Source organism: Strix aluco, chromosome 20 (genome assembly GCF_031877795.1).
Source record: "Strix aluco isolate bStrAlu1 chromosome 20, bStrAlu1.hap1, whole genome shotgun sequence".
NCBI classification, from domain to species: domain Eukaryota; kingdom Metazoa; phylum Chordata; class Aves; order Strigiformes; family Strigidae; genus Strix; species Strix aluco.
In genome coordinates this window covers 13,975,889-13,989,061 of record NC_133950.1, presented here as the reverse complement: position 1 = coordinate 13,989,061, position 13,173 = coordinate 13,975,889, and the positions used below count along the sequence as shown (strand labels likewise).

General features: G+C 39.2%; 1 protein-coding gene across 1 annotated transcript in view; it reads right to left on the bottom strand.

Moving 5' to 3' along the window:
* DAB2IP (DAB2 interacting protein) overlaps positions 1–13,173 on the bottom strand; it is a 243,972-nt gene that overhangs the window by 218,837 nt on the left and 11,962 nt on the right. Inside the window, exon 3 of the mRNA XM_074846348.1 lies at positions 11,148–11,315. The gene's annotated coding sequence lies outside the window, so the exon portion shown is untranslated. The remainder of the gene's footprint in view (positions 1–11,147; positions 11,316–13,173) is intronic.

Below are 13,173 nucleotides of genomic sequence, written 5' to 3'. Positions count from 1 at the left end.
ATATTACATACTTTGTGATTTCATTACTGAAAGTAACACTGATTTTAACCTCATGCTCCAACTCTTTAAGATACAAGATTAATAATACAAAGTCTCCTTTGATCCCTATCAGAGTGGCTAATGCTAATAGTAAAATGCTGGAACAGTTCTTGACAGCAACAATGTGAAGGTTTTGCATACTCAGGCACAATAAGTGGGACTGGTATTAATGGCTTTTAAAAGCCAGTGAAAAACAACTAACAGGAAAGGTTTTATTACATCTGCAAGAGCCAGAATTCTCCTCTCATGATCTACTGAAATATTTTAGAGAGACGTTATCCTTTACAAAGGAGGCTAACATTTCGAGTGAGGATCCTATTGAATTACTTAAAATATTTATATAAACAAAATTTGAACTGAATATGCATCTGTTTCTATAGAGATGAGATCAGCTGGCAAAAGTGGTCTCCATGAAATGTCATATGTGAATTTACAAATTGGATTACAGATCAGATTTTTCAAATTCATAATTAACTGGGATCTAAATAAAGGAGTTTGGAATAAATGAAATAACTGAGATTTCACCTCATCAAATATTATAGTTTGTATTTCAGGCAGATGTTATGAAAATATATGGGTTGCTTCTGAACACAGATTAGACATCCCGTCTCTGCTCTCAAGCTGACCCATGTTCAGTAAGGTATTCAAGCACATGTGGAATTTTAAGCATGTAAGGAAACAAACTTGCCTCAAAGTTGAAGCATTTTACTTAACTGACATGTTGATAAAAGCAAGTCTTGTCAAGAGTCAGTGAAAGATACACAGCTGGCAAAATGGCAAAGCCCAACTTCTCTGGGGTTAATTAGGAAAAAAATATTACTGTATATGTATTTAGCACTTGGGAATTTAAAAAAATAAATGTCTAACTCTTGTATGAGTTTGTTACTATTAATACAAATCTTTATGTGCCGAAACAAGTGGATTCTTGTGTGATGGAAAAGTAGATCAGAATAATTTTACTGAATATTGGAGCTTGACTTCTTACCAACTGCAGGAGGATATCATGCTGTTATATTGTATGTTGCTTAGCAATGTAATGTGGGAAGCAGCACCACAGTCCTTGACAGCACCATTGTCCATTGAAATGCTTGTGAAATATTACCTGGGTTATATAAAGATAGCATAGTTATAGAAAAATAGCATTAAGTTTCAAAACAGGACAAAGAGGAAGAAGGCTGTAAAGAAAAGGCATTGCTATTCCAATGGCAAAAAGGTCTCCCTGGATGATCTTTCACTATCTGAATACACACAGCATAAATTAAATATGGAGAAATCGTATCTGTAAAATCTCATTACAGCTATGCTTACAAATGATATACTGTATTGTAGAGTAACTACTCTCTAACAGTTGAATAGCTCTGAGTCCATATATGTGCCAATGCCTCTACATTACTACCATATAAAGAAGACCTATTGTTTATTGTTCTGATGTTTTGCTTCAGAGGAAAAGTTTTGTGCTCTGATGGACTGATTACTCATGCTGAGCAGAATATGGACAAAAGGAAGAGCACCCAGCAAAGATGGATTTGTTCCACAGATTACATTATAGCGTCTCTTATCAGTTAGGCAAATGTGAATATTCACCTTTTGTGGCTTCACAGTATAGCAGAGGTTACAGGCACACCCTCCTGTATTCACCGCACTTCCTTTTCCTCTGGTGCCCTTTGCATAGAGAAGTGTCAATCTGCTCTTGCTTGATTGGTTTTGACAGCCTCAGTGTAACAGCCTCTGCCAAGATTTGCCTTCGTGCATGCCCTGTAACGTTTCTTTGGCCAATCTTCCAGCCATTCACCATATTTTAACTAGCTAGAGAAAACAGCTTGGGTAATCTGTTTTCTGACCTTCATAGCAGATGCCAAGACCTGTGTATTGAAGCATACGGGAGTGCTGCTTCACTTAGTGTTGCAACACTCTAAACCTTCAGCATTTCCTATGACTCTTTTCTCCTGCCTAGTTTCTCATAGGTTCACCTTTCCCTGGTAGGGGCATTGCATAATTTTGCAATGACATGTGAATGAGCTAATGTGATAGCATCATTAATAACTCAAATGGTAATGAATTCTGAACTGCTGCAATAGGAGGTTTCTCCAAAAGCTGGCAGCCCATGTTATGCTACTTTTGCCAGAGACAACAGCTGAAGGAGGGCGAGCATTTCCATGTCGTATGCTTATGAAGAAATGAGCACAATTGTATCATGGGTCATCCACCATTACCATCGAATAAAAGTTTCCTTCATCATCATTCCACCCTTCCTGGCAAAGTAGCTCCTACCAGGAACCTGAAGGAGAAGCTAGCAATGCAAAGAGAAACAACACAAAACTAAATCTGTACACAGGAAATATATCACCATCTGACTGAACCTAAACTCCAGCACCTCTCATTTCATAAGCACCACCACTGGATTCATTGCACTCTAACGAAGTTTTATAATTTGAGGAAGCATCAGGCTCATATTCTTGCTTTGTCATATGGAACAAACCTCAGATTTTGATGGTTCATAAAGACACAGGAGCATATCTGCATCTTAGTAAAAAACTACTGAATAGACATGACAGATCCTAGGGACCTTTCCAAGGAACAATTCAATATTCCCTTTTATAGTATTTGGCAGGAAAACACCACAGAGTTTATTCAGCTTGAATTAACTAATGTATTTGAGCATTCTCTTTAACAAAGAGAAAAGATGTTGAGTTACACTGACTGCAGGGTTACAGAATGCTTTGGACAAATCTCATGAACTGATTTACCACAGAATCTGTGCTGGCTTTTCTCTAAACTCACAGGCAGTGATGCCTCGTATTTTAAACTGAGAATTCCTAAAATTTGCTTAGAATATTTATTTTTATGGGTATATGTATCACCAATAAATATGGGAAGTTATTTGCCTTTATTAAAAAAGTGAAGATGGACAAAATAAAAGATTATGCTGTTGAAAGAAACCATATAACAGAAGCAAAAGTTTCAGGTGGGCCATACCCTTCCAACATGCCAACAAATCCCCTGCATAAACACATGGAATACATATTTCTTCAGAGGAGGACCCAATTGCTTCCCACAGAGCAGAACCTCATATAAATACAGGAGTACCAACGGTGAGATTTACCCTGTAGTAAAGCCCACTCATCTTCAGCCAAGAGGAATATGGTTTTGATCTCAAGGAATATGCATTTAATATATAATAACCATTCCCCTAAATCAACACTAACTGAGTTGTTTAAGCAGGAAGGGCACTTAGCTGAAAGTAATTGTCTTTGTCTCCATATGAAAACGTATGTGTTTGTCGTGGAGACGTTTCTGAGCATACAGCTACTAGTTGTATCAAACTGTGCAGCCTACACAGTTTTAAGGACACAAATCTCCCTTCATGCTGCAGGAGTTCCAGAGAGAGTGCACTGGAGAAAGGCCCATAGGAAGAGGTGTTCCCCAGGGGTTCATGTGTCCGAGAAAGGACTATTTGTGCTCTGGAAAAGAAATCAGGAAAGTTTCTGCAGGTCAAAGCTAATCACTGGGCAGTGTTCCCAACATCATGCTTGTTACCTGAAAAGAATACATTTGATAATTTAAAATAGTGAATGCAGAACAGTGTATGTGTCATCTCTCTTCACTGGCATAAAAAATATAATGTCTTCATGACCGCCTTCTTATGGCTTTTGAATTATTTCATATTTCTTTGAATTCTTTAATTTGATTCCCTTAACTTAGTTTTTTAAGCTTCTGCCACATATTCTTGGTGTTTCAGCCTTGGCTTCCTTTTATCCGATCTGAAATTAAGATCTATTCTGTGGCCTCTGTGCCTCTAATGGATTTTCTGGTTAAACATAAGTGAATGTATAATTCAGCCAGAAGGTTTTTCATAACAGTGCAGTCTTACAATAGATTAAAAGCAGTTAGCTTTTACTAATGCAAGTCTCTTTTTGGATCTAGTGCTTCAGAGAAGTTCAGTAGAGACAGACTTCTTCCTTTATTCCTTACTTTCATCCTGAGGAGAGGTTTTTCAAATTCACTAAAATTCAAAGCCCTTTAATTTTTTTATTTTATTTTTGACAATTTGCAGCTCAGAACCAGAGAGGCTGCCTGGTCTGAGACAAGTGCGCTCTGTCTTGTTCTCTGTATAAATAATTTTAGCAAGGAGAATAACATCCCTATTATCATCAATTGCTCAGAGTAACTTTCAAAGTCTCCCCTTACGTTTTTCACCTTCCCAAGCACGTTGAGTTCTGGATGTCTCCAGAACTGGGGAACAGTTGCAGTTAAAGGGTGAAGAGCAAGACCATTTCTGGCTTCCTTACAGCGGAGCCTTTCAGTATCAATCAGCATCATTTACTTGGCTTGTCAGTTCAAGGCCACAGACCCATCTGATATTCATCCTTGTATTTCCTTGTGACTAAGCTATGCCTTCTGACTAACTCCCTCTAGTCAGAGGATGAAAACCACACCTGAACAACAGATGGTGTATGCATCTGCCTCCAACGTAAAACTTCAGAAGTGACCAATGTTAGGTGAGGCTTCTTAGCATTTACAGATCAACACTCTCGCCAGAAGACCTTTCCTCTCATACTGCCTTTCCTAAGAGAATGACTACAGAGCTACACACAGTGAGATTTATCAAGACTGATTTAGCTGATAGCATTTCGCATTTGTGTATCGAAAAATGTAAAAATGCAGGAAGAAGCAGGGAGTCTATGGAATGGCTACAGGCACTTTAACTCTTCATTTCATTTCTAGTTAAAATGTCAGGGAAGAAAGATTTCACCGGGACAGTCAGAAGAAAGAGCTTTTCACAGCTCTTCAGTGTAACCAACTTGTTTCACACAGTGAAACGATACTCTGAAGCTAATACACAAATTCCAGACTCCACCTGGGCTGGGGCCTCTCTGATGAATTTGCTGAGGCGTATTAGTGCTTATCGTGATGATTTAACTCGTGAGATGGCCACCTTTTTCAAAAGACTGGCACGAGGTTTATATTTATTTCAGGATTTTCTGAACAGGTACCTTATGAAAAAATCTCAGTCACTACTAATTTGAATTGAATCCTTACAAATAAAAAGACTTCTATCCTACTGCTTTTCTGTGGAGACACACAACTCCTCAAAGGAACCATTTTTGATAAATTTGCATCTTTGCAAGAGAAAGTAGAACTAAGGTGGCCTCAGTGGAACAGGAACAGCAGAGCAGTTGCAGCGGTAGATCAGCAGTGAAGGAGTTAATATGATTTCTCTTCAGAGGAGAGGATGAGGATGTCAACACTCCTTTCACCAGCCATATGACAAAGTAAGTGCTGAGCTGACATGTAGCAGATGCCTGGCATGCAGTTACCTATCTATCACACAAACCAAAGGTTACAGCAAACCTGGAGCTAAGAGATGAAGGAATGGCACCCACTCATGTTCCACAGGCTCCTTGCCTGCACAGCAGGAAGACTCGCCATCCTTAATGCACAGTTTACCAAAAACAAGTACTATTAAGTGACAACAGAGCACCTAAATATATGCCGTGGAGACACAACAGAGAAAAACAGCTTTTTCCTGAAAGCCCCCATGATTAAAGTGCAGCAATAATGCAAACACCTATGACTCCCTCAGCCTGAGATCTGGGTAATGGATATCGATGCATTAAACCCTTTTAACTGGGATTATCTGAAGAAACCAGTTTCGGCACCAATGCTTGATGGTTCGTTTTAATACTACCTTTTGTTTCCCTATAGAAAAGGCTTAAACTCCCTCTTGTGGGTAACTTGAGAAAATCCGTTGTAACAGAAAGACCACAACAGAGTTTGCAAGAAATCAATCTCTCTCTTTTAAATCTTCAGTTTTTCCCATGCAGTGTCCCCTGACCATCCCACAACAGGTTGTGCAGTCTCCAGCCTTGGAGATTTTCAATACCAGACAAGATAAAGCCCTGAGCAATCTAATTTGACCTTACAGCTGACCCTGTTTCAACAGGAGGTTGGATTAGAGACCTCTTGAGGTCCCCTCCAACCTGTATTATATTCTATATCCTTATGATCCTATACACACAAAAAGGAGAAGGCATACTCTAAAGAGAACCCAACCATTGCTACAGAAGAAGAAAAAGAAGTATGGAAGCATATTAGGAACTTCATACCACTCTATTTCATTATTCCAAATATAGTTGACATCATCATCTGTTGTTGAAAATTTTAGGCAAATTACTATAGGAAACATGGAAATGTACTTCACTGCCCTAATTCCCAACACAGACGAAGAGAGGGTAAGAATGAAACAGAAGTACGAACAAATATACGGGACAGGGTTGAAACACACCGACAGCAGCATCGGAGGTATTATCTCAAGAGCCTCTTCTTATATCTGTATCCCAAAGTAACCACAAACTGTAAACTCAGGCATATGTACTGCTAAATTACAATTTAAATTCACCACAGCCTAATTCTTAAAATACCAGCGTAGTTCTGAGCATCAATATTTACTTTTTTAAAATAAATAAAACAATACATCTACATAATGTTTTACATCCACAAAACTCAAAGCACTTTCTAAAGTCAGAGGAGCACTATGGATCCACAGAGGTTACAACTGTTTGCTTAAAGTTATGAGATCAGGCAAGTGCACTGGATCTTGTGCTTTGTTGTTGAGCTTAAATCATCTAATGGAAGTTCAGCCCAGTTGCCTTGGGTGCAACATAATGAACATTTTATGAGATGGCAAGAGATGGATACAGAAGATATAGACAATACAAAAGCAAAACAGAATTTACCACTCAGGAAATGTTCACATTCAAAGCCTGTATATAAGAATAAATTCGAGAAATAAAAAGAGCATTTGAGTCATTTCTTACAATGAAGCTTTACAGCACCATAAACAAGGTATCAAGGCCATGCAGTCAAAATGCTATCCCAGTACAGCTATACCCCTTTGTTGCATACATTTTTAACAAGATTCAACTGCTTGTCCTTGAATTTATTTTTTAACAACCCAGCAGTCATTTCAACTGTGGGCAAAGGCCACTCTAAGCGCACACTTACAAATTCTGCAATCTGAACAAATAAAATAGCAGGAGACATCCAAATCCTTCTAGATTGTACCCCAATCGTAAATTAAATGTAGACTTCATCCTCTAAAGTTATTTAATATCATGTGGAATGGTAATTATGTCAAGTGTTCCCTCTTGGCAGATCTAGATTTTGCAGTTTCCTCACCTTTCTCTACTCTGCAGTTTCCAGGTTATGCCCTGACCTTCTGTTCAGCCGCATTCACATTGTCAAACCTTCTATGGCAATTTAGTCACCTAATCCAGCTCCAGTGCAAATAATGTGCATCTTCATGGCACTTACTTTCTTTCTCATAGAAAAGGACCTTATATCCTACTGCTAATATCATCTGCTTGTCCTTTCAACCATGTGACGTGTTATATTATGGTCATCTTGTGTTCCCTTAGTTGATAAATTTTCTTCCTCCCTAAATGACCAGCATATGTGTCCTACTATCTAGGGCTTTCTCCCTTTTATTTCCAACATTATGAAAGGTGGGTTGATTGCACAGGAATAACCAAGTCTGGTTTAGTTGAATCTTAAATGGAAAAACACAGTTACATGAAAGCAGCACCCATTTTCACTGGATTGTTCAGTCACATAGAAGGCAACAAACTTATTTAAAAAAAATTTTTTTTCCTTCCATCAGAGACACTAGGTATTAAGAAAAAGTTCCAGGCTTGCATCATAAAACCACAGGGCAAGGCAACGTTAGATCTTATTCCTGCTTCAGAACTGCTCAGACAACACAATGCAAAACAGGGGCTTCTAATGCCTCCCTGTCCCTGCTCAGTCTGCACCACAGCGGTCAGTCTTTTTTACAACTGTTTGAAATACACTAAATACACCAGCGTGGTCGCATGAGAGTAAGAAAGTCTTCCTGAGAAAATAACGATGTGACCTCCTGGGACATGCAATATGCTTTGCTTTCACCTCTAACGATTAGAGAGCATTAAGACTACTTTTGACAATTAATAATGCACCCGAATACACTGTCAGACACAAGACAGACAGCTGATGAGTTCAGACTAGTAGAAACCTGCCATGAGCAGCTAGGGAATGACCTTCCCTTCGTAAAACCTCTAGCAGTAGGTGCGCCAGTCCCTGTGGAGGTTAAGCACATCGAGAAGCACTTCCTCCAGCTCTTGTTCTTTGCAAGATTCACTTTGGAAATTAACACAGCACAGTCCTCCACACAGTGGTTAAACCCAGCAGGAGGCGTGGAAATTTCAGCTTACCTTTGAAAGTTTTTCCTTAATGAACCAAGTCATTTTCAGATGTTAGTGTAAAACATGAGCGACATACAGCCACCTCTACTTCACTGTTCCTGGATCCCAAGACACAGTCAAAAGAGGTTAAGTTCAACAGATCACTAGCTCTTCTTGGTTTGTACAATAATTAGAATACTGATTTTCACATAGGTCTTTGAATTCATTAAATTTCTTCAAAGGACTTTCTCTCCATGTGTTCCATAATGCAGAGACCAGGCAGTTTTCCCCTACAGAGTTCTAAAACAGGTATGGCTACTTACGGCTGGAGACGTCCCCTCTTCTTAAAACTCAAATTCTTGTAAGCACATACTTAAATTTCACTAGAACTTTAATGCTGGTTTAAACTCCCTACTGACATAGATCTTACTTCTAGAGGGTTTTTTAATTGCAAATAAGAAAATAATTTATAATTTCCAAAAAGTTATAATGGCACCCATAAACAACAGAAACTGGAAGAAATCTCCATCATGACAAATTATATTTAAAATTGACAGTGAAATCCAGAGGTGTGGGGGTTTTATGCATAGGCCAAATTCTTTGCTCAGAAGAACCAAAATCTTTTTTACTCAAGAGGTTGTTATAGTATAATACAGAACATTTGGTTTGAAACTGACTGAAAAGCTGGGTTTACAATTTGGTATTAAAGGACAATGAGTGACTGGAGAATACAATGAGCAAGACCGTGCCTGGTATGAAATGCTACTTGTCAAGCTTGCCATTTTATGTCTATATTTATATCAATCTCAAGGAGATGGAGTTTGCTGACAGCAAATCCCAACTATTAAAGCAGGATACAACCTGCTGGAAAAGTTTGTCCAACTCAGTTTAATTGGGCTATATTTATCATTAGCATCATAGTCTTTAACATTCGACCTACTGAAATTGTTTTTTCTCCTTCAAGTCTTTTTAACTTCTCTACTGTCATAAAGTCTTGTAAGGGTTTATTTTTGTTGTTGTTTTTCAGAGTTAATTACTTTTGGCTAGGTCCCGTGGCGCTCCAAGTTCATGACAAAACATGAGACTGAACAAGATCACTAGTGCATCAGCACAAGGGATCCCCACCGCACTGTACTCTGAAACAAAGATGCTACACAGCATGCAAGGTGGACACATGCCACCACGTAGGAAGCGCCTGCTTACAGTATGTAGTGGCATAAGGAAATGCTGCCTTTTTGGCCATAGGAAACACACATATAGTGACAGACCAGATCTGTACGGTAGGAAGCAGCTGTCCTGTCGGTACAGCAAACACCCTTTAAGATTGCTGAGTGTTGGAACCTGCCTACCAACACCTGCCTAGAAGGACAGAAGCCCTGTCGGGTGAAGAGTTTGTCTTCTGCTTCTGTTTGTGAGGGGAAAATGAGTTAATGTGTCATTTGCACTTAAGCTAAGTAACAGTTGGAGACATTTTGGCTACACATAGATGCAGAGGTAACAAAAGGATGAAAAATCTGCCACGCATGTGCTGACAATAGGGGGCCTCTCTGACCGTACCTACATCCCGGTGCGTTAGAAGGGGCCTGGAGATAGGGTGATGAAAGGAATCCTTGCTTGAAAACTTTGTGCAAGAATTGTTCTGAGCAGTGCATGCAACGGAGCCTCCTCTGAATTTTCAGCACAGCACTAAAGCAGCTGGCAGAGTAGTGCTGGCACAGAGGCAGCTGCTAAGGCAAGAAGAAATGAGACTGCAAAGACTGAAGTTCCATACAAACAGCAGCCGAGGTGAAAAACCAAGATCCTCTTTCCTTATCAACAAATCTTTTCACTGGTAATTAAACCCCCAGAGAAGTATGTCCCTCAAGAGCAAAAGATGGACCTGTCCAGATTTTGGATTCTGCCAACGTTGAAAAAATTGACTGGAGTACAGGGGAGGAAAGCAGCTCCTGCTAGGATGCGCTGCCTCATTAGACATCTCCAGCTATGAGAGAAGAACTGACATTAGGCTTATTGCCAAGCCTGGCCACGTTAGAGGGAGAAAGAACACAGAATAAAACTGGGAGAAGGAAGTAATAAAATAATTTATATCAAAGGGCAAGACTCCTCATCCCCGCGCTCTACCCCCTTATTCTCCCAGAGTGAATGATATGACAAAATGTAGAGTAATATGTCCTCAAGTAAACTGCAGAATGTCTCTCCCCCTTTTTTTATCAAGTTTTAATGAAAGAATTTTATCAACGACAACCAGAGAAACATGGCTCATATAATTGGTGAAAGGGACAAAATTTTTCTGACAGGTTTTCGTCATGGCAGCATGTATTAGAAGACCAAACTGGCCACAGAATTGGAACACGGTGGAAAATCATTTAATTTCCAGATGAAATATTCTGGATTTTCTCCATACTAGTTAATGTTTTTAGACAAAATTTAAGTACACTTTTAAATATTTTAGAAGAAATTAAGAACACAAAAGAAACATTCAATTTGGTATCAGACAACAGAAACAACCAATATGTGTTCCTTTCAATCCACCTTTTTGTTTCTCAGAAAAAAAAACGAAGTTGGCTTTTTTGGAACATTTTTTAGTTTGAATGCATATTCAATTATTTGTATAGTTCTACTTTGAAGTGCCTGTATTAGACTTTCTTCTTCTCCTCTTATGAAGTTGGTATTTACCCTTAAGGAAAGGAAAACTGAGTAACTGTAAAACAGAGATGGTGACTCATATCTCTTCCCTGGTAGTGTTGGCAATACCCCAATAGAAAGAATATTATCAAGAGAGAATTAATATAGCATGCTCTACAGGAGGTAAAGGAAATAATTCCTATGTATCAGAATAAGTAATGTATTTTACTCTATAGTAATATTGAGACATTCAGAAGTACTTACGGCAGGCCCGTGCCAGCTTTCAAAGCGCAGCCAATGTGTAACACACCAATTCTGAAGGTGCCATCTACTCCAGAGTTCTTCATTCCTGGGCCTTTTTTTCCCACTCCGTGCTACAGGTCACTATCTCCTCGACTGTGCCAGTACACCTGGCTCATGGGTTGCTAGGATCTGAAACACCAATATGACACAGCTGAAAACAGTCATTGGTTTTTAACAGATATTTTCAACTACATCCTTTCAGTGATCTGGTTTACGTAAACAGTTATTCTTCCATTTTGTCAAGCTCTAATTGACAGCCGTTCCTGACTTCCTTCTTTTTAAATCACTGGGTACAGTAGAAATAGCACAAGTACAAAAAAGAGATTACAAACCTTCAAATTAGCAAACTACACCAAAGCTATGTATGTGTGTATAGAGTAGACTGAAATATCTTCTCCCTCTCTTCTACCATCCACTGAAAGCTTAGGTTAGAGTTCTCCATGCTTTGATTCCTTCTCCCATTAATGTGTTTTGCACTTGCCTTTTACCTCAATTTTATTCTTGATCTACAGATCACTGAACATTCATCAGAGGAGGAATCCACTTACTGCTGCTACAGCCAAAGCCAGAGTCAGTTTCTGAGGAGCTAGTGTTGAGCAGAATGTGGGAAATTCATGTGAAAGTGTGTCATACAGCCCTGGGGAACAGCAGATTACCAGTGCTGTAGGTGAATACCTTGTCTTACATGTGAGTAATGAAAACCTGAAGACTGAACTGCTGAGTGGCAGATGCAAACACAGAGCTTGTATTTTATGCTTCATGTAAATGACTACTGAAAAGCTGAAATCTCCATGTGTAAATGGCACGTGGGCAGGACTGGAAATGTTATCTATCATATCAGTCTAACTTCTGATCAGCTGGTCTCACACCCCATAGGTAACTAAGCCTAGATACAATTTCTAACCTACGCGTAACAGTAAAAGTTGAATGCATGAATGTGCAGAGGCAGGAACCAAACTGTTGGAGAACTCTTCAGCAAAGAAGGAGAAAGTACACAGTAATTTCTTGTCATAGGTAAGAGTACTTGAAAAACGATGCAGGGAGACTACCACTACAATTCTGAGCACAGATGTGTCTAGCCAGTGCCAAACAGGAACTGCTCTCACTCCTGGCCAAAGAGAACTGGGCAAAATAGCTCATTGCTGAAGTGCCCAGAGCCGAGAGGGCTTCTCACAGCAGTATGAACATGTTGCTTGTAAGCACTTGACTGACTAGGAATTTGGCACATTTAGTCCTGGGTGAGGACTGTTCGACTTTCTGCAGATTGCTCAAAGAAAGTAGTTGAAAATTTGATTGGACATACATGTTACGCTGTCTGCAAAGCAGAAAATATCAGCTGCAAAATCTGAACTGGAAAACGTGTATCGAACACTGATTTTGAGGATGTTAGAGGGAAAGAATCTCACAAGGCACTTTATGTCCTAGTATCTATATCGCTTGGAGAGGTGCAAAGGCTGAAAGTCCATGTGAAATGATTCTCATTTTTATGTTTCTCTGCAATCACAGCAGAAACAAACATTAAGCCGAAGATCCCCACTAGCAGTGAGGCTCATTAGGTACAAGTTGCACCATTTCACTAAGAAAACTAAAACATTTCTCTGTGATTTATGAAAGCCAGAAGTCAGCTGACTGCTCAGGTCTCTCCCCGGTTGTGTTACAGCTCAAAAATTTGCAAATGGACATTGAAAACACGTTTCAAAACAATTTGTGTCTGAGTTACATCTTGTTTACAAGAACAAACTATTGAAGCTGAGTAATAAAACTTGGAGAAATGCATTTTATAGTGGAAACACTGGCACAAGTTTAATTACTTCAGTGTAGCAGGCATCTCTGTGGACAGACTGTTCAGCCACTTCCTGTGTATTTTAAACCTACATGAAAAAGTCCAAGAAGAAATCCATACAGCAAGAAATAGAAACATAAATCCCTTCCAAATGCAAGATGACTTCAGCTGAGAAAGCTTGCAACCCATTAAGACACAGTCCTT